General features: G+C 42.0%; 2 long non-coding RNA genes across 2 annotated transcripts in view; one reads left to right on the top strand and one right to left on the bottom strand.

The window, feature by feature from the left end:
* Positions 1-6,160, bottom strand: part of LOC138648783 (uncharacterized) — a 183,467-nt gene extending 177,307 nt beyond the window's left edge. The window contains exon 1 of the long non-coding RNA XR_011315189.1: positions 4,844-6,160. This is a non-coding gene — a long non-coding RNA (uncharacterized lncRNA). The remainder of the gene's footprint in view (positions 1-4,843) is intronic.
* On the top strand, positions 5,119-10,927 carry LOC138648784 (uncharacterized). The gene is made up of 4 exons (XR_011315190.1): positions 5,119-5,216; positions 8,291-8,393; positions 8,840-8,907; positions 10,842-10,927. It is a non-coding gene; the product is annotated as an uncharacterized lncRNA (long non-coding RNA).
* The last annotated feature ends 12,373 nt before the right edge of the window (positions 10,928-23,300 follow it).

Below are 23,300 nucleotides of genomic sequence, written 5' to 3'. Positions count from 1 at the left end.
TTGGGGTTTGTCTCTATCAGTTTTGTACATTGAGAGACTGAAATTCTCGCCCGTTCTTCCTTGGCAAACAGCTCGAGCTCAGTGAGGTTTGATGGAGATCGTTTGTGATCAGCAGTTTTCGCTCTTTCCACAGATTCTCGGTTGGATTGAGGTCTGGACTCTGACTTGGCCATTCTAACACCTGGATACGTTTATTTGTGAACCATTCCACTGTAGATTTTGCTTTATGTTTGGGATCATTGTCTTGTTGGAAGACAAATCTCCGTCCCAGTCTCAGGCCTTTTGCAGACTCCAACAAGTTTTCTTCAAGAATGGTCCTGTATTTCGTTCCATCCATCTTCCCATCAATTTTAACCATCTTCCCTGTCCCTGCTGAAGAAAAGCAGGCCCAAACCATGATGCTGCCACCACCATGTTTGACAGTGGGGATGGTGTGTTCAGGGTGATGAGCTGTGTTGCCTTTACGCCAAACATATCATTTGGCATTGTTGCCAAAAAGTTTGATTTTGGTTTCATCTGACCAGAGCACCTTCTTCCACATGTTTGGTGTCTCCCAGGTGGCTTGTTGCAAACTTTAAACAACACTTTTTATGGATATCTTAGAGAAATGGCTTTCTTCTTGCCACTCTTCCATAAAGGCCAGATTTGTGCAGTGTACGACTGATTGTTGTCCTATGGACACTCTGTCCCACCTCAGCTGTAGATCTCTGCAGTTCATCCAGAGTGATCATGGGCCTCTTGGCTGCATCACTGATCAGTCTTCTCCTTGTGTGAGATGAAAGTTTAGAGGGACGGCCGGGTCTTGGTAGATTTGCAGTGGTATGATACTCCTTCCATTTCAATATGATCGCTTGCACAGTGCTCCTTGGGATGTTTAAAGTTTTGGAAATCATTTTGTATCCAAATCCGGCTTTAAACTTCTCCACAACAGTATCACGGACCTGCCTGTTGTGTTCCTTGGTCTGCATGATGCTCTCGGTGCTTCAATCAGAACCCTGAGACTATCACAGAACAGGTGCATTTATACTGAGACTTGATCACACACAGGTGGATTATATTTATCACCATTAGGCATTTAGGACAACATTGGATCATTCAGAGATCCACAATGAACTTCTGCACTGAAAGTAAAGGGGCCAAATAATATTGAACGCCCCACTTTTCAGTTTTTGAATTTCCACAAAAATGTAAAATAACCAATAAATTTCGTTCAACTTCACAATTGTGTTCCACTTGTTGTTGATTCTTCACCAAAAATTTACATTTGGTATCTTTATGCTTGAAGCATGGTATGTGGGAAAAGGTTGAAAAGTTCCAGGGAGCTGAATACTTTCACAAGGCAGTCTGTCTATCTATCTATCTATCTATCTATCTATCTATCTATCTATCTATCTAATCTTATGGGCCAATAAAGCCAACAGTTTTTGCATGGAATTTGCTATTGACTGCTGTTCATTTTCTAGCTTTTTTATGTATCATAAGATGGTTGCAATCTGTGGGTTACCAACTATAACTGCATTTTTGTCATCCATGAATCCAACCCTCCTTCCATGAATCCATCCATTCTTCCATGAATCCATCCCTCCCTCCCTTCCACAGATCCATCCATCCTTTCACAAATCCATAAATTCTTTCACGAATGAATCCATCCTTCCACAAATCCATCCCTCCTTCCATGGATCCATCCATCCTTCCACAAAGCCAGCCATTCATCCTTCAAGCCAGCCATCCATCCATTCATACTTCAATGAGTCCATCCATCCTTCAATTTATCCATGCAGAATAGGTAGAAATACAGATGTTGGTGACAATACAATTAGTAGTGTGTGTGCAAATTAGGGGACATGTATGTAATTAATAAAAGATTATTTTGGGGGGAAAAACTGGCATGGGCTCCAGCACAATTTTTTAAACCAGAGAGGGAAAGCCAGCGACTGGGGCCGATGTTTCTAGCCTGGAAATGGGTTAATACCCATGGATCTTCCCAGGCTATGAATATCAGCCCGCAGTTGTATATTTAATCCTTTACTGGCTATTAAAAATGGGGGACCCCCCCAAAACAATGACGTGGGGTCCCACTATAATTAAAAACCAGAAAAGGCAATACAGACACAGCTGTGGGCTGATATGCATAGCCTAGGAAGGGACCATGGATATTGCACCCCATGGCTACAAACATCAGCACTCAGCCGCCCCAGAAACGGCGCATCTGTAAGATGCCCCAATTCCAGCACATAGCCTCTCTCTTCCCACTGCCCTGTAGTGGTGGCAAGTGGGGTAATGGGACGTTAATGTCACATTTGCATTGTAAGGTGACCTCAAGCCTGTTTAGTAATGGAGAGGTGTCAATAAGACATCTATCCATTACTAATCCTATAGTTGGTAATGGGTGAAAAAAAGACAAGACAGAAAAAAGTCTTTTAATGAAATTAATCACTAAACACAGTTTGCCATCTTTATTAACCCCTTAGTGACGGAGCCATTTTTTTTTTTTTTTTAAATCGGACCAGTGTCACTTTATGTGTTAATAACTCTGGAACGCTTCAATAAATCCCAGTGATTTTGAGATTGTTTTTTTATGACACATTATACTTTATGATAATGGTAAATTTAGGTCAATATGTTTTATGCTTATTTATAAAAAAAATATCAGAAATTTTAGAAAGATGTAAAAAAAAATTGCAAACTTTGAATGATTATCTCTTTAATCCAGATAGTCATACCACAGCAAAACATTAATAAATAACATTTCTCTCATGTCTGCTTTATATCAGCACCATTTCTAAAATGCTCTTTCATTTTGCTAGCCATTTAGGAGGTTTAAAAATGTAGCAGTAGTTTTTCATTTTTTTCAATGAAATTTACAAAATTTATTGTTTTAGGGACCTATCCATGTTTGAAGTGTCTTTAGGGGTCCTATATATTGGGAAACCCCCAAACGTGATACCAGTTAAACAGCACCCCCTGACATACTGAAAACTGCAGTCTGTCCGTCGATGGGCCCCAATGCAGTAATCCATATCTGGAGGATATGCAGTTTGCAACCAGGCCGGTGCTAAGATGCTACCGCCCCAGCTGCTGGGGAATGAGGAGACGCTGCCGCACAGTATCAGTGACTTCCGGTGACGTCACTGATGCTGCCCTCCCTGCCGGCCTGACCCGCGCTGAACGGTGTAGCGTGGGAAAATGTCTGTTCACTTTCCCATGCTGCTCTGCCGGAGATCGGCACAAATAAGGGAGACCAATTTGTTTGTCGGGTTGATAACAGATTTTTATTTTTTATGCTTTGCTATTTTTACACACCAAAAATATTATTTTACAAAAATGAATTTGTTTTTGCATCATAGTATTCTGAGAACTGTATCTTTTTTTTATTATTTTGCCGAATTATGAATTATTTTTTTGCGGGACGGTTTGGCGTTTTCATTTATACTATTTTTTTTTTTTTACATATGACTTTTTCATCAGTTTTCATTCACTTTTCTGTGAGTCACTGATTAAGAAGCTACATTCTTGGCAAGTGTTTTATTTTTTTTTTTTACGATGTTCAACAAATGGAATAAATAACATGCCAGTTTTATAGAGTGGGTTGTTCCGGATGTGGCAAAGCCAATTATGTGCACATTTCTTGTTTAGTTTTTATTACAAATGCTGCGTTTTCAGTGGCAAAATGGCTTTCCGTGATTTGTGTGCGCTTTTTTTACATGTTTTATTTTACTTTTTTTGTTGTTTCTTTTTCACTTTTGTACTTGGTCTCACTGTGGGACATGTATAATTGTTACTCTGATTGCTGCTCTCATACATTGCAGTACTTGTGTCCTGCAGTGCCTGAGTCTGTCAATGTCGCACTGACACAGCCTGTGAGTTCCAGCTTATAACATGAATATGCCTAACCCTAGGGGGTTTTCAGACTTATTTCCTTCTGTGGAAAAAAAAAACTTGCATTTTACAGTAGCAGAGAATGAGATTTCTAAACTCTCAATCACACGTTGCATTTTTTTCTTCCGTTTTTTATTTGAAGTTTGTCAATTCTTTCAGTTTTGCAGCGTTTTTCACCCATTCAACTGAATGAAAGAAAAAACAAAATGCTGCAAAAACGCGAGTATTGTACGTAGCGGTTTTCCTTCTACCACTCTGGTTTTAGGGGTAGAATAAAATGCTGAAAAAATGCATCATGTGAACATCCCCTTATCCTGGTTGTGTTCAAGCTGGAAATGAAATAGAACGTCCATAATAACAGGGAGACATAATTCATTCTATGGTTTTCCACTTTCAGAATTACTAGGCAGCATCTATTTGTACAGAGCCATCCATGAAGATTATATCACAAGATTCAATGATGACATCACTGATTGTCAGCTATTATGACATCACTGATTGTCAGCTATTATGACATCACTGATTGTCAGCTATTATGACATCACGGAACACAGGCTCTATTTATAGAACTTGCACAGTGTCACGGGTGTCATTTTTTGACTCTATAGCTGGTGAACTGTGAGCACTTGCACTTACTTGCTATTGTTTGACTCTATAGCTGGTGAACTGTGAGCACTTGCACTTACTTGCTATTGTTTGACTCTATAGCTGGTGAACTGTGTGAACTTGCACTTACTTGCTATTGTTTGACTCTATAGCTGGTGAACTGTGCGCACTTGCACTTACTCGCTATGGCTGACTATCTTCTAGATAAACTTCAGGTAGACGCACTATGGGGGATTGTTCTCAACAATTTCCCTGACTTTGAGCTTCTACCACCCGATGGTGTCCTCAGCTTCACTCACCGGCTGGTGATGGGGCTAGTAAGGGACTGCCTGAACAAATACTACCGAGATCAACTCACCTCAGAATATCTGAGCGATTTAATTCAGAACATCAGGACATTACTACAGCAGGTAAGTGGCGGACGCTCCGCACAAATCTTCTCCATAATAATAGATAATAATGGCGGGATAGAAGTTTCTTCTTTTCCTCCAATATAAAACACCACTAATCCCCAGATATGGCGTCATTGTATCTGCAGACAGAGGAGCAAATGTCACATAAAATGGCCGCCTTCATTGTGACCTCCCTCACCTCAGGATTTTCATTTTTCTTTCTTTTCTTTTTTATAGGCTGAAACAAGATTTCAAAATGGCGATTTTTCTTCTATTAAGGAAATCGTCCAAAAAGTCCTGTCTGTACTGGAAGGTCCGGCCCGCTCATCGGAACGCCTGGTAAGGAGCCGTCTTCTTCTCTGTCACACGTCCTTGTTTTCTGATCTTCTCCAGATCAACAGTCAGATATAGTACAGGGGACAAATATATATACCAGACCATAATGGGGCCATCCTGATATATATGTGCCCCCGTACTGCTGCTGCTTTGTAATGTATAAAAGAAAATAAACCATTATACTCATTAGGGGCTTAGATAGAAATCATGGGGATGCATATAAGAAGTATAATGCACCCCCATAGTCCTCCTTATAATATAATGCACCCCCATAGCCCTCTATATAATATACTGCACAGTTCACAGTCATCCATTTAAAATAATACACTCCCCATAGTCCTTCATATAGTATAATACACTCCCCATAGTATAATACACTCCTCATTGCCCTTCATATAGTATTGTACACTCCTCATAGTCCTTCATATAGTATTATACACTCCTCATAGCACTTCATATAGTATTATACACTCCTCATAATCCTTCATATATTAAAATACACTCCTCATAGTGCTCCATATAGTATAATACAGTGCTCAGTCCTCCATATAGTATAATACACTCCTCATAGTCCTTCATATAGTATTATACACTCCTCATAGCACTTCATATAATATTATACACTCATCATAATCCTTCATATATTAAAATACACTCCTCATAGTCCTCCATATATTACAATACACTCCTCATAGTGCTCCATATAGCATAATACACTCCTCAGTCCTCCATATAGTATAATATACTCCTCATAGTGCTCCATATAGTATAATGCACACCATCATCATCCATGTCATACAAATCACTTCCTATAGTATAATGCACCCCATAGTTCTCTATAATATAATGTATTCTTCATAGTACTCAATACAGTATAATGCAGCCACCCCACAGAGTATAATGTAACACCCCCATAGAATATAATGCAGCCCCCTCATATAGTATAATGCAGCCCACTCAGATTATGATGCAATCCCCCCGCATAGAATATAAATAAAATACAGCCCCCCCATAGAATATAATGTAGCCCCGAATAGAATGTAATACAGCCTACTTCCCCATAGAATATACCTTAGCCCATCATAGAGTATGATGCAATCCTCCCTCATAAAATCTAATACAGCCCCCCATAAAATATAATGTAGCCCCCTATAGAATATAATAGAGCCCACGTCCCCATAGTATTTAATGTAGCCCCCATAGAATATAATACAGACCACCTCCCCATAGTATATAACATAGCCCCCCATAGTATATAACAGCCTCCCCCATAGAATATAATGCACCCCATAGTATATAACACAGCTTCCCCCATAGAATTTAATGCATAATGTACCCCCATATTATATAACACAGCCACAGAGGATATAAAACAGCCTCCCCCATAGAATATAATAAACCCCCCATAGTATATAAAACAGCCTCTCCCATACAGTATAATACAGCCCCCCGCAGTATATAGCAGACCCCGCGTAGTATATAGCAGACCCCGCGTAGTATATAGCCGACCCCGCGTAGTATATAGCCGACCCCGCGTAGTATATGGCCGACCCCGCGTAGTATATAGCCGACCCCGCGTAGTATATAGCCGACCCCGCGTAGTATATAGCCCATCCCGCGTAGTATATAGCCCATCCCGCGTAGTATATAGCCAATCCCGCGTAGTATATAGCCTATCCCGCGTAGTATATAGCCCATCCTGGGTAGTATATAGCCCATCCCGCGTAGTATATAGCCCGCCCCACATAGTATATAGCACAGCCCGCGTAGTATATAGCACAGCCCACACAGTATATAGCCCAGCCAGCGGCGTAGTATATAGCCCACCTCGCATAGTATATAGCCCACTCCGCGTAGTATATAGCCCCCCGTGTAGTATATATCCCACCCCGCGTAGTATATAGCTCACCCCGTGTAGTATATAGCCCACCCCGCGTAGTATATAGCCCACCCCGCGTAGCATATAGAACAGCCCGAGTAGTATATAGCCCAGCCCACACAGTATATAGCCCAGCCAGCGGCGTAGTATATAGCCCACCCCGCGTAGTATATAGCCCACCACGTGTAGTATATAGCACACCCCGCATAGTATATAGCCCAGCCCGCGTAGTATATAGCCCACCCCACACAGTATATAGCACAGCCCGCGTAGCATATAGCACAGCCCGAGTAGTATATAGCAGAGCCCGAACAGCATAAAGCACAGCCCGCGTAGTATAAAGCACAGCCCACGTAGTATATAGCACAGCCCGCACAGTATATAGCCCAGCCCGCACAGTATATAGCACAGCCCGCGTAGTATATAGCACAGCCCGCGTAGTATATAGCACAGCCCGCGTAGTATATAGCACAGCCCGCGTAGTATATAGCACAGCCCGCGTAGTATATAGCACAGCCCGCGTAGTATATAGCACAGCCCGCGTAGTATATAGCACAGCCCGCGTAGTATATAGCACAGCCCGCGTAGTATATAGCACAGCCCGCGTAGCATATAGCACAGCCCGCGTAGTATATAGCATAGCCCGGGTAGTATATAGCGCAGCACGTGTAGTATATAGCACAGCTAGCGTAGTATATAGCACAGCCCGCGTAGTATATAGCGCAGCACGTGTAGTATATAGCACAGCCCGGGTAGTATATAGCACAGCTAGCGTAGTATATAGCACAGCCCGCATGTCCCCCATCCCCCCCCAGAATGGTCCCTAACACCGGCCCTGTTGCTTTCTACTGTATCTGCATCATAGACGCCGGCATAGTTGAATGCGGCGGTGGGAGTCGGGTGCCCCTGACCTGCCGGGCCCCTGACCTGCCGGGCCCGGTAGCAGCAGCGACCGTGGTAGTTACGCCCCTGCAGGATATAAGGAGCGCAGGTAACACGGCTCTGGGGTCTCGGTGCAGAGAAGTTTACACTGAACATTTGATTTTTCAATCTTAATTTCTCTTAATCCACCTAAATGAGAGAACACATGGCGCATTATCTGTATAGTTGTAAATGCAGGTTTCGTGCTCCCCGATTCATGGATTTGGTGATTTAGTGAAATCTTCCACATATTAAATCTATATATTCTAACTATTAGGAAACAGCAGAAGGCGACACCGAAGATGGGCAAAACCTACACCCGGAAATGATCCCTGACCCGAATACGAGTCAGCGGGATCTGAGCAGCGATCTGACCACAGGTAAGCCAATCACCCGACCTTCTAGAAGGGATCTCCAGATATTCTACAGGGGACAATGGCGGATTTACAGGGACCTGCCCGCACATGGTACATGGGAAGTGCTGCTCGGACTGCACGGCCCATTACCCTCTAATGACAGGAGAATCTAACGTAGAAGCCAAACACCAACCTGGATGGAAGTGCACTGGGGGCGGGGCAGAAGCCGTCGGAGTGCAGTGACCCCGCCCTCCTGCACTTCCAGGCTAATCTGCATATTGAGCTCTCTCTTCCCATCACTCACATGTACAGTGAGGGCGATGTGCTCCTCATATTTACACCCCCCATATAATTAGTGATATCCCCATTTACAGACGGCCGTTATTTCTCCTGTAGATTGCTCTATTGTGTATGTAGGATTGATGTCGTCTAATACACTTTATTTCTTCATCGTTTTATCACTGTTTTAGATCCAACTGTGCTGGCGATTCCTGACAGTGGAATCCATGAGATCCCGGAGATCCAAGAACCTGCCGCTGTGAGTATCCTAGAGGGGATGTCTGTATATCACCAGATCATGGGGTGTGAATGACGCACCCAGTATTAGCCCCATATAACCAGGGGACATCTCTATTCTAAATGTAGATGATCCCAGCGTGTTAGATAATAGCACTTATACTACACGGAATCTGGCACCAGGTTACTGCTACCCATCTGACAGCAGCATGATGTAGGGGCAGGGACCCCGATTCCAGCTATGTCACCTACTGTACTGGGTGGAATAGTTGTGATAAAGACACACTTTTCTGCAGAAGATCTAGCAGAGCTCTGAATGCTGAGCCCTGTATAAGCCTGCCCACACCATTGACTGGCAGCTTTCTGTGTACAGTACACTGTGAATAAGCAGAAATCCGCTAATCTGTGGTGGGGGCAGGGTCACACAGAGCAATAGGACGACGCGGCACAAGATTAGACCTATAGTGATAATCTCTTGCTGATTAAACACTAATTGTAATAAAACGACACACATCCTGGTAAGTAACACATCGCTAGAATCAGGATTTCAGCCCTTACATCATGCTGCTCTTAGATTACATATAAAAAAAACCTGCTGACAGAATTCCCTTTAAGTTTTCATAAGTGATCTACCATATTATTCAGCACTGTGCAATGATTCCGGTGTATGGACTCTCCCCTTAATGACCTATGAAGTGCTATGTCCATGACCTCCCCCATCTTATCCGGCATATGACAGCTGATCCAGTTATAACAGCCGCGGGTGGAATCGCGATCCACTGGCAGCTTTTAATACGTTAAATGCAGCTTTCAAACGCCGAAAGTGGCATGTAACATGGCTGCGCAGGAAGTGCGTCTTAGCTCTCGGCAGGAGACCCCTGGGATTGTCATTGTCACACTGCTGTGAGCGCCCCCCGGTGGTCGGTGCACATAGCAGATGAGCATGTTTGCTGCACATAGCAGAGCTGAACCCCCGCTATGTGCAACACCAGTGATCGGAGGATCGCAGCTTCTAGTCTCCCATGGAAACTATTGAAGCAAGTAAAAAGTAGAAAATATATTTTTAGTATATATATATATATATATATATAATAAAAATATAAGTCCAAATTATCCCCCTTTTGCCCCATTCAAAATAAAACAAACAAAAAAAATAGACATATTTGATATTGCTGCTTTCGGAAACGCCTGATATATCTAAATGTAAGAAGAATTAATATGATCAGTAAATGGCGTAACAAGCACAAAATCATAACGCCAGAATTACACTTTTGGTTGCTGCAACATTGCAATAAAATGCAATAACGGGCGATCAAAACATCGTATCTACCCCAAAATGGTATCAAACGTCAGATCAGCACGCAAAAAATAATCCCTCACCCAGATAAGGACAAATGGAGACGCTACGAGTCTCAGAAAATGGCGCCATTTTTTTCTTTTATTTTGAAAAGCTTTGGATTTTTTTCACCACTTAAATAAAAAAGAACCGAGACATGTTTGGTGTCTGTGAACTTGTAATGACTTGGAGAATCATCATCGCCGGTCAGTTTTAGCATTTAGCGAACGTGGTAAAAAAAAAAAAAGAAAAACAATTGAGGAATTCCACTTTGTTGCAATTTCGCCACACTTAGAATGTTTATCTGGCTTTTCAGTGAAGGATATAGTAAAAGCAATGGTGTAATTCCAACATAAAACTCGTCCCACAAATAAACAAGCCCTCACTAGGCCATAATGACCGAAAACTAAAGTTATGGCTCTGAGAAGAAGGGGAGGAAAAAAACGGAAATAGCCCCTGTTCCTTCAGGGGTTAAATGACCTCGGTGTCTGCGGAGCGCTCTGCTTGTGCAGTCAATCACTGTGAATCCGCTGGGACATAATATTGGAGGAAGACGTTTTGTATCTGGAGCTTTTTTCTTGCAGTTTTCTTATCTGAATATCATTTCTTATTTTTTATAGGGAGCGATTGAATCGTTGATCCCAGCGAGAATGCCGCATATAAGCGACTTTAAAACATCGAAACTGATCGGCGCTGGAGGTTTTGGGTGAGATTTCTGTTGGTATAATCCACATTGCTCAGGGTTCCCTATGACAACACTTCTGGCTCTGTGCTCTGCCGCTCAGCGTTATCATCGGGAAATGATCGGAGTCCACATCACCGTCCACATCCAATTCTCACTATTTCTATACAGTGCAGCGTACGGACCTAGAACAGGTCGCACTGTAAGGACCTGTGCACACATCGCAGACTTCTCACAGTTTTTGTGTTTTTTTCTGCTCAGATTTGTTACAAAACCTGAGGGATCTCATGATGCAGAAAAGTGACTGAGATCCCTGAAGTCTCGTGCACACGGTGATTATCTTTCCATTTAACTCTGCAGCAGGTCAATTCTTTCAGCGTTTTTTCTGCAGATTCCACACATACAGTAATATTTGACGCATCGTTTTTCCTGCTTAGAAATGCAGATGTGGTGGAAACATTTCTGCTGCAAATACTTAATGTGGGCACAAACCCTTAAGGAACGAGATTGATATAACATATTACAGTCACTTGTCCTAGACCCCATCGGTTCTTATGCTGCCGCCTCCACCAGAGCTTCCTCCTCAGCAGACTTTGGTTCTTGGGTCCATTATGGAGCTGATAAGAGTAATCGGCTGCACACGGTCACGGGAGGATTGACACGATATTAACGTCAATGACATCTGCACCCTCCACCATGACCACGTGAGTCCAATCACTGCCTCAGCACCAGAAGGGGGCGCCAGAGCAACCAAAGCCTGGCCCGGAGGATGGAGACCTGCAGGGATGGACAGGTGGGAGCCTCGGACAGGTGGGTAGAATGGGCTCCATTATTATTTAACTACTTCCATCCCCTCCATTTATTATGCCTTAGGCCGGGGTCATACTTGCGAGTGCAGTGCTATATTATTAATTTCTAGAATTGTATCTCCAGTGACTGACGGACTCCAAGAAATTAGTACAGAAGATCATATAATGACTTCTCTAGATGGGCTGTTAATAAGGATTGATTATTTACCATGGATTGTGCTTTTCTCCAGCTCCGTCTACCTAGCGCGCCATAAAGACTTACATCAGACCTTTGCAATGAAGAAAATGACCAAGCAGGTCCTGGATATTATAGGCGAGGTGGATGGCGCTTATCTGGAAAGGGACATCTTAACATTCTGTGATTGTCCCTTTGTGGCCTCCATGCTCTGCTCCTTTCCATCTACATCTCACCTCTGTATGGTCATGGAGTATGCGGAAGGTAGGACACGTGTATTCTATTATAGTCCGTCCACGTCTGCTGACATCTTATCATATCATTAGGACTTGGGTCCATCACCACAGAGCATTTACTATAGGTTATATATGACCTCCATGCCCGGAAATTAATTGTTCTGTGAGCAGGGGTACTATGGGGCCCATGAGTTCTAGGGGCCCAGCATCACTTGGCATTGGGCCACATCACTCCTCCTGTCATCACAATTTCAGCATGGCCGCATCCTCAGAATGTGAACACAGCTGAACAGAATGGGGCATCAGGAGGCCGAAAGCCCCCGGTCCAGCATTCAGCCCGTGGTCGTGAGACTGTGGTCTGAGACTCCGTACACAGCAGGGGCCAAGTAGTCACAGCACTCACACCGGACTGACCAGAGCAGCACGCCGTGGCCATGGGGCCGGGGAATAGTGCTTTATCTATTGTCAGCATCTGTAGGGGCATCATACTATGAAATGGCCATAAAATGTATATTGCTGGTGAGAATACTAAAGGGCTTGGATGGATGGATAGATAGATAGATAGATAGATAGATAATAGATAGATAGATAGATGCATGGATGGATGGATGAATAGATGCATGGATGGATGGATAGATGGATAAATAGATGCATGGATGGATAGATAGTTAGTATCTTCAGCTGTGGACAAGATGTGATATCACTTTGTTCTTAGTTACATGGACCACATTTCACCACTACTTTAGTCTAATATTATGTGCACTATTAATTATATCTGTATATATTCTCTCCTGCCAAATATCTCGGCTCACTTCCCATTGTACATCATGGTGATCTGCTTTATTAACCCCTCACCCGTCATATTTCTTTTTTTCTACAGGTGGAGACTGTCAGATGCTATTAGACACCCGGGGTCCTTTATCTGTCCCCTTGGCCCGCTTGTACTTTGCAGAAGCGGTTCTGGCTGTAGAATACTTGCACAGCTATGGTGTGGTCCACAGAGACCTGAAGCCAGGGAAGTAAGTGCCCCCTCTAGTTTGATATAGGAAGTTATCATTTATTTCCATATAGTCTGCAAGGCTAAAACCATCTTTTCTTCCACAGCCTCCTGATAACATCTACTGGACACATTAAAGTTACTGATTTTGGTGCTTCAAAACTTGGTGTCATGATACCAAAAAACAACATCTACAATCAATCAGCAGAGGAGATCAGCAGAGAGTTCCGGGACCATGAGGTCGGCATCACTTACAGAAACGCAGCTTGTTCTTTACTAATCTCATCACACTCTTTCTTCTCTGCATTCTTCTTTTCTAGAGATCTTTTCCGCTGATATTTTATCTTCTGTCATTGTGTTTTTATGGTGAGAACTTGTCATCATAATGGAATGATAAATCTCATCTCTTTCTTCTGTTGGTTTCCAGGTCTGCGGTACCCTACATTTTATGGCCCCAGAGGTCATCCTGAAGAAAGGCTATGGAAGACCTGTTGACTGGTGGGCAATGGGGATCATACTACATCAATTCCTTGTGGGATCTGTACCATTTGATGGGAAAACCCTGACCGAGATTGAAGAAAATATTGTCGGTGGTAAGTGGAATAATCCAATCATTGCTTTGGGTGGTTACATTTGTTCACCTACCGTATTTTCCGGCGTATAAGACGACTGGGCGTATAAGACGACCCCCAACTTTTCCAGTTAAAATATAAAATCTTCTCAAAAGTCGGAGGTTGTCTTATATGCCGGGTGTCGTCTTATAGGGTGGGTGCCGAGCAATTTGCGGTCGACGTATATAGTGGGGGGGAGTGGTCCCGATGACGAGGTGAGGGAGCGCCTCACCAGGAAGGTGTAAGTGAAGCAAACTGTCAGCGTCTGGGATGCCAGGGTTATGCAAATAAGAGAGAGAGAGCGGTGCTGTGCCTAGAAAAACACTCCTTTCACTCATCTGGCTCACCCTTGAATCCTATTACCTCCTTCTCTGCCTCTGCTTCACTTACACCTTCCCGGTGAGGTGCCCCCTCTCCTTGTCATTGGGGTCGCTCCCCCCACAATATGCGGTAACCGCAGATTACTCCGCACCTGCCCTATAAGACGACACCTGGCGTATAAGACGATACCCGACTTTTGAGAAGATTTTCAGGGGTTAAAAAGTAGTCTTATACGCCAGAAAACACAGTATTTCTTTAGCTTTATATTACAGTCCAATAAAGATGTTTCATTTTCTGTAATTTTCTATATAACAGGACACCTACGTTGGGATTGTGAACCCATTCCTCCCTTTGATGCTCAGTGCCTCATCACTGACCTGCTGATAAAAAATCCTGAACAAAGACTTGGGACAGGTAACAATCTGCTTATTACACATAGGACATATCGCTCATGTCTATGAGAATCAGCACTTCTCTATCAGCTCATCCATTTCTAATTCTTCATAATATGACTTTTAGTACATTTCTTTCATGTTTGCTCAGAAACGTCATAAGTTCAAATTAAGTTAAACAGTTCAGATATGGAAGAGTCTCTGACAATATCCGCAACACTTTTGTTTTGTATTTTCCAGCAGGAACATTTGAGATCAAGAGTCATCCATTCCTGACTGGCTTAGACTTTGACAACCTTGTAAGTCAGAAGCCGGATTATGTTCCTCAGGTTGCATCAAACGTGGACACAAGCTTCTCTATCAGTAAGCAGAAGACGTCATCTAGATTAAGCAGCTGCTTGTCTCGTCTACCATAGTTTGAGACAATCGGTTCCCATTAATATTACGGATAAATGGTGGCTGTTATATTGACAACCTCTAATAATACGTCATTACCTATGTCTTGTAGATCACTATAATATAAACAAACATCTGGAATCAGAGGATGAGGAGGACAATGAGAGCTTTAAGTACAAAAATTTTACGTCTTCTTCTGAATGGCTTTCTAAAGTAAGTATGAGAACAACAAATACAACAATAGTAAAAAAAATACATCTAAAAGTAAGAAAAATAGTATTTCATATCTTCTTGTTGTCCACATTTAGCTTTGTACCACCGCTACCAGGATCAATAATGAGGATCCCAAGTCACCTGCAGAATTTACACAAACATCCTGCACAAACATCTTAGAAATGTGAGTAGACTACACGGTCATTATTTGCAGCTCCAGGCTGATATATGTGTACAACTCCAAATATAGGACATAAATAGCATAATATCAATTACAGCATCCATCGCCCCATGATTAGCAGTCATTAGGCTTCAGAAACTGCTGAAGGTAACATCCTATAACTGCAGCCAGTCATGCACGTTTAGTGCTGCCCACACTGTAGGAGATGTAGTAATACATGCCAGCCATTCTTTGTAGTAGTTTTTCGTACTGCTCTATAAAAGGTAGATTTAAGCAGGAAACCTTCGCCACTAAAACTCTCATATGTCCTAATAGGCCTTATAGTTGGTGTTAAACTACTGAGGTAACCCCAATTATACTGCATTTACTTGTGATTTACATGTTTTTCTTCTTCCAAACAGGCAGAAAGAATCTGTTCCTGCATCTATTAGAGATGATGATATTACCAGTTTGCCATGCTCGCCCCCATTGTCAGGTATGTACATGTCTATAGCACTACAAAGGAGAATGTTGACTTCATCTCAAATATTTCCACATGATTTTTCTGTCATTGGTCTCCTATGCTGTCCATGTTTCATGGATCCCAATTATGTTGCCCATACGACTATACATTTCGCTAATTTTGTACAGTTTTCCCAGAATACCAGATCATTCATCTGGAGCAGATGTTATCTGTCAGTGATGGGATTGTCGCATATATGATGGCTGACAATGATCGCTGACTTCTGTATGATAACATTCCTCTGCTGTCCGTGCACAATAGTATCGTGTAATAAGGCGTCTCTTTACTTACGCAATTCACAATAAGTAGTGATCTTCTAACCCCAGATCTCCCAGGAGGACGAGAAGCACTCTTAACAATTATCTCAAAAACTAGAACCAATTCAGCAAAAGTAATGGTGATCCCTGGACCTTCAAGAAAGAAACACATGGCATTACCCTATTTGTTATTTTTCCCCTCCTGAAGGGGTTAAATGGTGGGAAAATATCTTTTTCTCTGTTTTTGCCATTGTACGTTCTCACAAGTGCTCTGCAGGTAGTTGGCTAGCAAACCTGGCCAGTCAGGGGACCGTAGCAGGGGACGGACAGGTTTCCTTCCATGTGAACAGTCTGTGATCGGTGTATGTATTCGTAAATAAAGAGGGAGAGGGGGATAAAAGAGGGGAGCGCCGGAGATCCGTGCCCGACCTTCAGCATTTTCCTAGCAGAAGTGCTCCCCCACCCTTCTTTTTGTCACGGCCTTAGGTTAGTCATTCAGGGATCTGAATGAACAGAAAGTTGGGATTAATGGGATTGAGCCTATTGGCCAAGCTAAAACCCGAAATCCATAAGAAAAACCTTGACACCTGAAATTTTATTTATGTAGCAGATCCTAAAAGAGTATTCTGTTACTAAGAGTTTGTTTTTACTTTCTGATCAGAAAATGAAGCTCACGAGGAAATAGAGCAACAAAACTCTGACAATGAAGAAATGGGGGAAAGGAGAGAAGGTAAGTGCGAGAATCAGCTGTATGTTGTGTGATGTCAGTGAGAATAACTCATGTGGAGCAGATGACATCGGTCAGTGATGGGATATGTATGATGGCGGACAATGACCCCTGACCTCTGTATAAGATTTCTCTGCCGTTGGCCGCAGTGACCGCACAGTAGAATCATGTAATAAGTCGTCGCTTTACTGACATTATAGATACAAAGCAGATTCTATAAGAATACATTGTTACTAAGAGATTTCTTTACTTTCTGATCAGAAATTCCAGCTCCTGAGGAAAGGAAATCTTCAATTTATGTGAACGAAGAGCAACAAAGCTCAGACAATGAAGAAAAGGAGGAAACGACACAAGGTAAGTGCGAGAATCAGCTCAATGTTGTGTGATGTCAGTGAGAATAATTCATGTGGAGCAGATGACATCGGTCAGTGATGGGATATGTATGATGGCGGACAATGACCCCTGACCTCTGTATAAGATTTCTCTGCCGTTGGCCGCAGTGACCGCACAGTAGAATCATGTAATAAGTCGTCGCTTTACTGACATTATAGATACAAAGCAGATTCTATAAGAATACATTGTTACTAAGAGATTTCTTTACTTTCTGATCAGAAATTCCAGCTCCTGAGGAAAGGAAATCTTCAATTTATGTGAACGAAGAGCAACAAAGCTCAGACAATGAAGAAAAGGAGGAAACGACACAAGGTAAGTGCGAGAATCAGCTCAATGTTGTGTGACGTCAGTGAGAATAATTCATGTGGAGCAGATGTTAGTAGAGATGGGCGGACGCGTGGATGTCCGACTCCTTGGGATTCAGACAAACTTTATAAAAAAAAGTTTGGTTTAGTACCAGAATAATACCCAAATGGGATTCTGAACGTGCATGGTTCAAAACCCATTTACGTGAATGGGAGGCCCAAAGATCCCGCGGTTCCCATGCCATCCTCTGTGTGACAGTATGGGAAACAGCGGCTCTGACTGGCGGCAATCATACTGAAGTCACCGCCAGTCAGAGCCCAGGGCATTGCTGACCGCTGTGGGTTCCCCCGCTGTCACACTGGACAACATGCGAGTGTGCGTCTGTTACTGGCGGTGAGAAGATTACAGTCGGTGAGAAGATTACAGTCGGTCAGGTGTCAGCTGATAACTACTACTGTCATCAGCGTTGCCTGATCTCGCTGATAGCAGCAATAGCAGGCATTGCTGATGATAGTACTCACCAGCCGGTGCCTGTACCAGCCAGAACACAATGACAGTAGTGTGTGAATCCAGCTGCTGAGACGAGCGCTGACATTAGTAACCTTATCCGGGATCATTGTGGTACATGAGAACGATTTACGGTGGATCCCTTTGGATTTTTTTTAAGGTTAAAAATGAATAAAAGAGGGTTGGCGAGTGCTTTTTACAAGTAAGGGACTTTTCATCTTATAGATGCACCTTTTTTGGGGCAGCTGCGGGATGCTTTTTTTAGGCTGGGGAGAACCAAATACCCATGGACTTTCCCCAGCCTGAGAATACTAGCCCTCCGCTGTCTGTTTTACATTGGCTGGCTATCAAAAATAGGGGTGACACCTCGCTGTTTAAAAAAAAAAAAAAAAAATTATTTAAAAAAAATCTTTATAAATAAGATTTCTCTGCCGTTTGGCCACAGTGACTGCACAATAGTGACATGTAATAAGTCGTCCCTTTACTTTACGTTATAGATACAAAGCAGATACTATAAGAATACATTGTTACTGATGTTTGGTTTTTTACATTCTGATCAGATATTCCAGTTCACGAGGACAGAATACCTTCGATACCTTTGAGTAGAGCGCAACAAAATTCAGAAGGTGAAGGAAAGAAGGAAAAGAAACAATGTAAGTGTGAGAATCGGCTCAATGTGGTGTGATGTCAATCAATGAGAAAAACCCATGTGTAGAAGATATTATCTGTCAGTGATGGGATATGTATGATGTCTGACAGTGACCCCTGACCTCTGTATAGTAAGATTCCGCTGCCGTTCCGCCGCAGTGACTGCACAGTAGTATCGTGTAATATGGAGTCCCGTCACTAACATTATATTTACTTCTCTTCTCACAGGTTCCCGCCTCCGCCGGTTCTTATCATCCTGCCGGCGTAGATTATCCAGGGCTGCTCGCGCATTTACATGTTGTTGCAGTTGCCCCAGCACCATCTAAAAGACTGGAAACCTCCACATCTAGCGCCCTGAAGTCCAGCAGATCCACCATCACTGCTGGACCCGTATAGAAGGATCTTCACCATCTACCTGTGGCCTTCTGAGGTTACATCTTTACCTGTCACCAGGCGCCGCGGTATTCATACTGCTCACCAGACTTGGCTTTTACTGATCACCTGGTACCTGACCCCGGCTTTGTTCCTGACTATGATTTCGTCTATTGATACCCGGACATGTTCTGCCTCTGTCACCAGGCGCCGCGGTATTCATACTGCTCGCCAGACTTGGCTTTTACTGATCACCTGGTACCTGACCCCGACTTTGTTCCTGACTATGATTTCGTCTATTGATAATGTTCCTGGATTTATTAATCCCTTAACTTTGTATCTTATTATTAATAATGTTTCTGTGATTTCGTCTATTGATAATGTTCCTGGATTTATTAATCCCTTACCCTTGTATCTTATTATTAATAATGTTTCTGTGATTTCGTCTATTGATAATGTTCCTGGATTTATTAATCCCTTACCCTTGTATCTTATTATTAACCCCTTCATGACCTTGGGATTTTTTGTTTTTCCGTGTTCGTTTTTCGCTCCACTCCTTCCCAGAGCCATAACTTTTTTGTTTTTCCGTCAATTTGGCCATGTGAGGGCTTATTTTTTTGCGGGACGAGTTGTACTTTTGAACGACATCATTGGTTTTAGCATGTCGTGTACTAGAAAACGGGAAAAAAATTCCAAGTGCGGTGAAATTGCAAAAAAAGTGCAGTCCCACACTTGTTTTTTGTTTGGCTTTTTTGCTAGGTTCACTAAATGCTAAAACTGACCTGCCATTATGATTCTCCAGGTCATTACGAGTTCGTAGACACCTAACATGACTAGGTTATTTTTTATCTAAGTGGTGAAAAAAAATTCCAAACTTTGCTAAAAAAAAAAAAAAAAAAAAATTGTGCCATTTTCCGATACTTGTAGCGTCTCCATTTTTCATGATCTGGGGTCGGTTGAGGGCTTATTTTTTGTGTGCCGAGATGACGTTTTTAATGTTAGCATTTCGGTGCAGATACGTTCTTTTGATCGCCCGTTATTGCATTTTAATGCAATGTCACGGCGACGAAAAAAAACGTAATTCTGGCGTTTCTAATTTTTTTCCCGCTATGCTGTTTAGCAATCAGGTTAATGCTTTTTTTTTTTTAATTGATACATCGGGCGATTCTGAGCGCGGCGATACCAAATATGTGTAGATTTGATATTTTTTTTATTGATTTATTTTGATTGGGGCGAAAGGGGGGTGATTTAAACTTTTATATTTTTTTTAATTTTTTCACATTTTTTTAAACTTTTTTTTTTTAACTTTTGCCATGCTTCAATAGCCTCCATGGGAGGCTAGAAGCAGGCACAGCACGATCGCCTCTGCTACATAGCAGCGATCTGCTGACATGTCCCGGCTTTGGTGCGGGCTCACCGCGGAGCCCTGCATCAAAGCAGGGGATCTGACCTCGGATGTACTATACCGTCCGAGGTCAGAAAGGGGTTAATAATGTTCCTATGATTTCGTCTATTGATAATGTTCCTGGATTTATTAATCCCTTAACCTTGTATCTTATTATTAATAATGTTTCTGTGATTTCGTCTATTGATAATGTTCCTGGATTTATTAATCCCTTACCCTTGTATCTTATTATTAACCCCTTCATGACCTTGGGATTTTTTGTTTTTCCGTGTTCGTTTTTCGCTCCACTCCTTCCCAGAGCCATAACTTTTTTGTTTTTCCGTCAATTTGGCCATGTGAGGGCTTATTTTTTTGCGGGACGAGTTGTACTTTTGAACGACATCATTGGTTTTAGCATGTCGTGTACTAGAAAACGGGAAAAAAATTCCAAGTGCGGTGAAATTGCAAAAAAAGTGCAGTCCCACACTTGTTTTTTGTTTGGCTTTTTTGCTAGGTTCACTAAATGCTAAAACTGACCTGCCATTATGATTCTCCAGGTCATTACGAGTTCGTAGACACCTAACATGACTAGGTTATTTTTTATCTAAGTGGTGAAAAAAAACTCCAAACTTTGCTAAAAAAAAAAAAAAAAAAAAATTGCGCCATTTTCCGATACTTGTAGCGTCTCCATTTTTCATGATCTGGGGTCGGTTGAGGGCTTATTTTTTGTGTGCCGAGATGACATTTTTAATGATAGCATTTCGGTGCAGATACATTCTTTTGATCGCCCGTTATTGCATTTTAATGCAATGTCACGGCGACGAAAAAAAACGTAATTCTGGCATTTCTAATTTTTTTCCCGCTACGCTGTTTAGCAATCAGGTTAATGCTTTTTTTTTTAATTGATAGATCGGGCGATTCTGAGCGCGGCGATACCAAATATGTGTAGATTTGATATTTTTTTTTATTGATTTATTTTGATTGGGGCGAAAGGGGGGTGATTTAAACTTTTATATTTTTTTATTTTTTTCACATTTTTTTAAACTTTTTTTTTTTTTTTACTTTTGCCATGCTTCAATAGCCTCCATGGGAGGCTAGAAGCAGGCACAGCACGATCGCCTCTGCTACATAGCAGCGATCTGCTGACATGTCCCGGCTTTGGTGCGGGCTCACCGCGGAGCCCTGCATCAAAGCAGGGGATCTGACCTCGGATGTACTATACCGTCCGAGGTCAGAAAGGGGTTAATAATGTTCCTATGATTTCGTCTATTGATAATGTTCCTGGATTTATTAATCCCTTAACCTTGTATCTTATTATTAATAATGTTTCTGTGATTTCGTCTATTGATAATGTTCCTGGATTTATTAATCCCTTACCCTTGTATCTTATTATTAACCCCTTCATGACCTTGGGATTTTTTGTTTTTCCGTGTTCGTTTTTCGCTCCACTCCTTCCCAGAGCCATAACTTTTTTATTTTTCTGTCAATTTGGCCATGTGAGGGCTTATTTTTTGCGGGACGAGTTGTACTTTTGAACGACATCATTGGTTTTAGCATGTCGTGTACTAGAAAACGGGAAAAAAATTCCAAGTGCGGTGAAATTGCAAAAAAAGTGCAATCCCACACTTGTTTTTTGTTTGGCTTTTTTGCTAGGTTCACTAAATGCTAAAACTGACCTGCCATTATGATTCTCCAGGTCATTACGAGTTCGTAGACACCTAACATGACTAGGGTATTTTTTATCTAAGTGGTGAAAAAAAATTCCAAAGTTTGCTAAAAAAAAAAAAAAACTGCGCCATTTTCCGATACTTGTAGCGTCTCCATTTTTCATGATCTGGGGTCGGTTGAGGGCTTATTTTTTGTGTGCCGAGATGACATTTTTAATGATAGCATTTCGGTGCAGATACGTTCTTTTGATCGCCCGTTATTGCATTTTATTGCAATGTCACGGCGACGAAAAAAAACGTAATTCTGGCATTTCTAATTTTTTTCCCGCTACGCTGTTTAGCAATCAGGTTAATGCTTTTTTTTTTAATTGATAGATCGGGCGATTCTGAGCGCGGCGATACCAAATATGTGTAGATTTGATATTTTTTTTATTGATTTATTTTGATTGGGGCGAAAGGGGGGTGATTTAAACTTTTATATTTTTTTATTTTTTTCACATTTTTTTAAACTTTTTTTTTTTTTTACTTTTGCTATGCTTCAATAGCCTCCATGGGAGGCTAGAAGCAGGCACAGCACGATCGCCTCTGCTACATAGCAGCGATCTGCTGACATGTCCCGGCTTTGGTGCGGGCTCACCGCGGAGCCCTGCATCAAAGCAGGGGATCTGACCTCGGATGTACTATACCGTCCGAGGTCAGAAAGGGGTTAATAATGTTCCTATGATTTCGTCTATTGATAATGTTCCTGGATTTATTAATCCCTTAACCTTGTATCTTATTATTAATAATGTTTCTGTGATTTCGTCTATTGATAATGTTCCTGGATTTGTTAATCCCTTAACCTTCTATCTTATTATTAATAAAAAAAAATAACTAAAAGCCGTTACTGTTGTTCTGATTCCTTTTCATCTTGAATTCACAACTAATTGTAAGTCACTAATTGCTCCTCTTGTCACTAAATGCATTTGTCATTATCCTGAATGCAGCAGTCAGGCTCATATTTCTGTCCAGCAGTTACACCGATGCCGCCACCCAGTACCAGTCATTGCACTCTCCCACAAAGCTCTCCACAGTGCTGCACTGCCATACAACTCCTCCCATTTGTCACTCTACTACCATATCTACACTCCAATGAGTTAAGACTAGCATACTCAATAATCAGGTTCTCCCAGTCCCACGTCCAAGACTTTTTCTGTGCTGTATCAGCTCTCAGGAAGGCTCTACATCAGACAATCAGGTACATTTCCACGGTCTATGGATTTAAGTGTGCACTAAATACAGATAATTTTTGGCAGGACTATTA

This window comes from Ranitomeya imitator, chromosome 9, assembly GCF_032444005.1.
Source record: "Ranitomeya imitator isolate aRanImi1 chromosome 9, aRanImi1.pri, whole genome shotgun sequence".
Taxonomy (NCBI): Eukaryota; Metazoa; Chordata; class Amphibia; order Anura; family Dendrobatidae; genus Ranitomeya; species Ranitomeya imitator.
The sequence above is the reverse complement of the archived record's forward strand: the minus strand, read 5'-3'. Positions and strand labels throughout refer to the sequence as shown.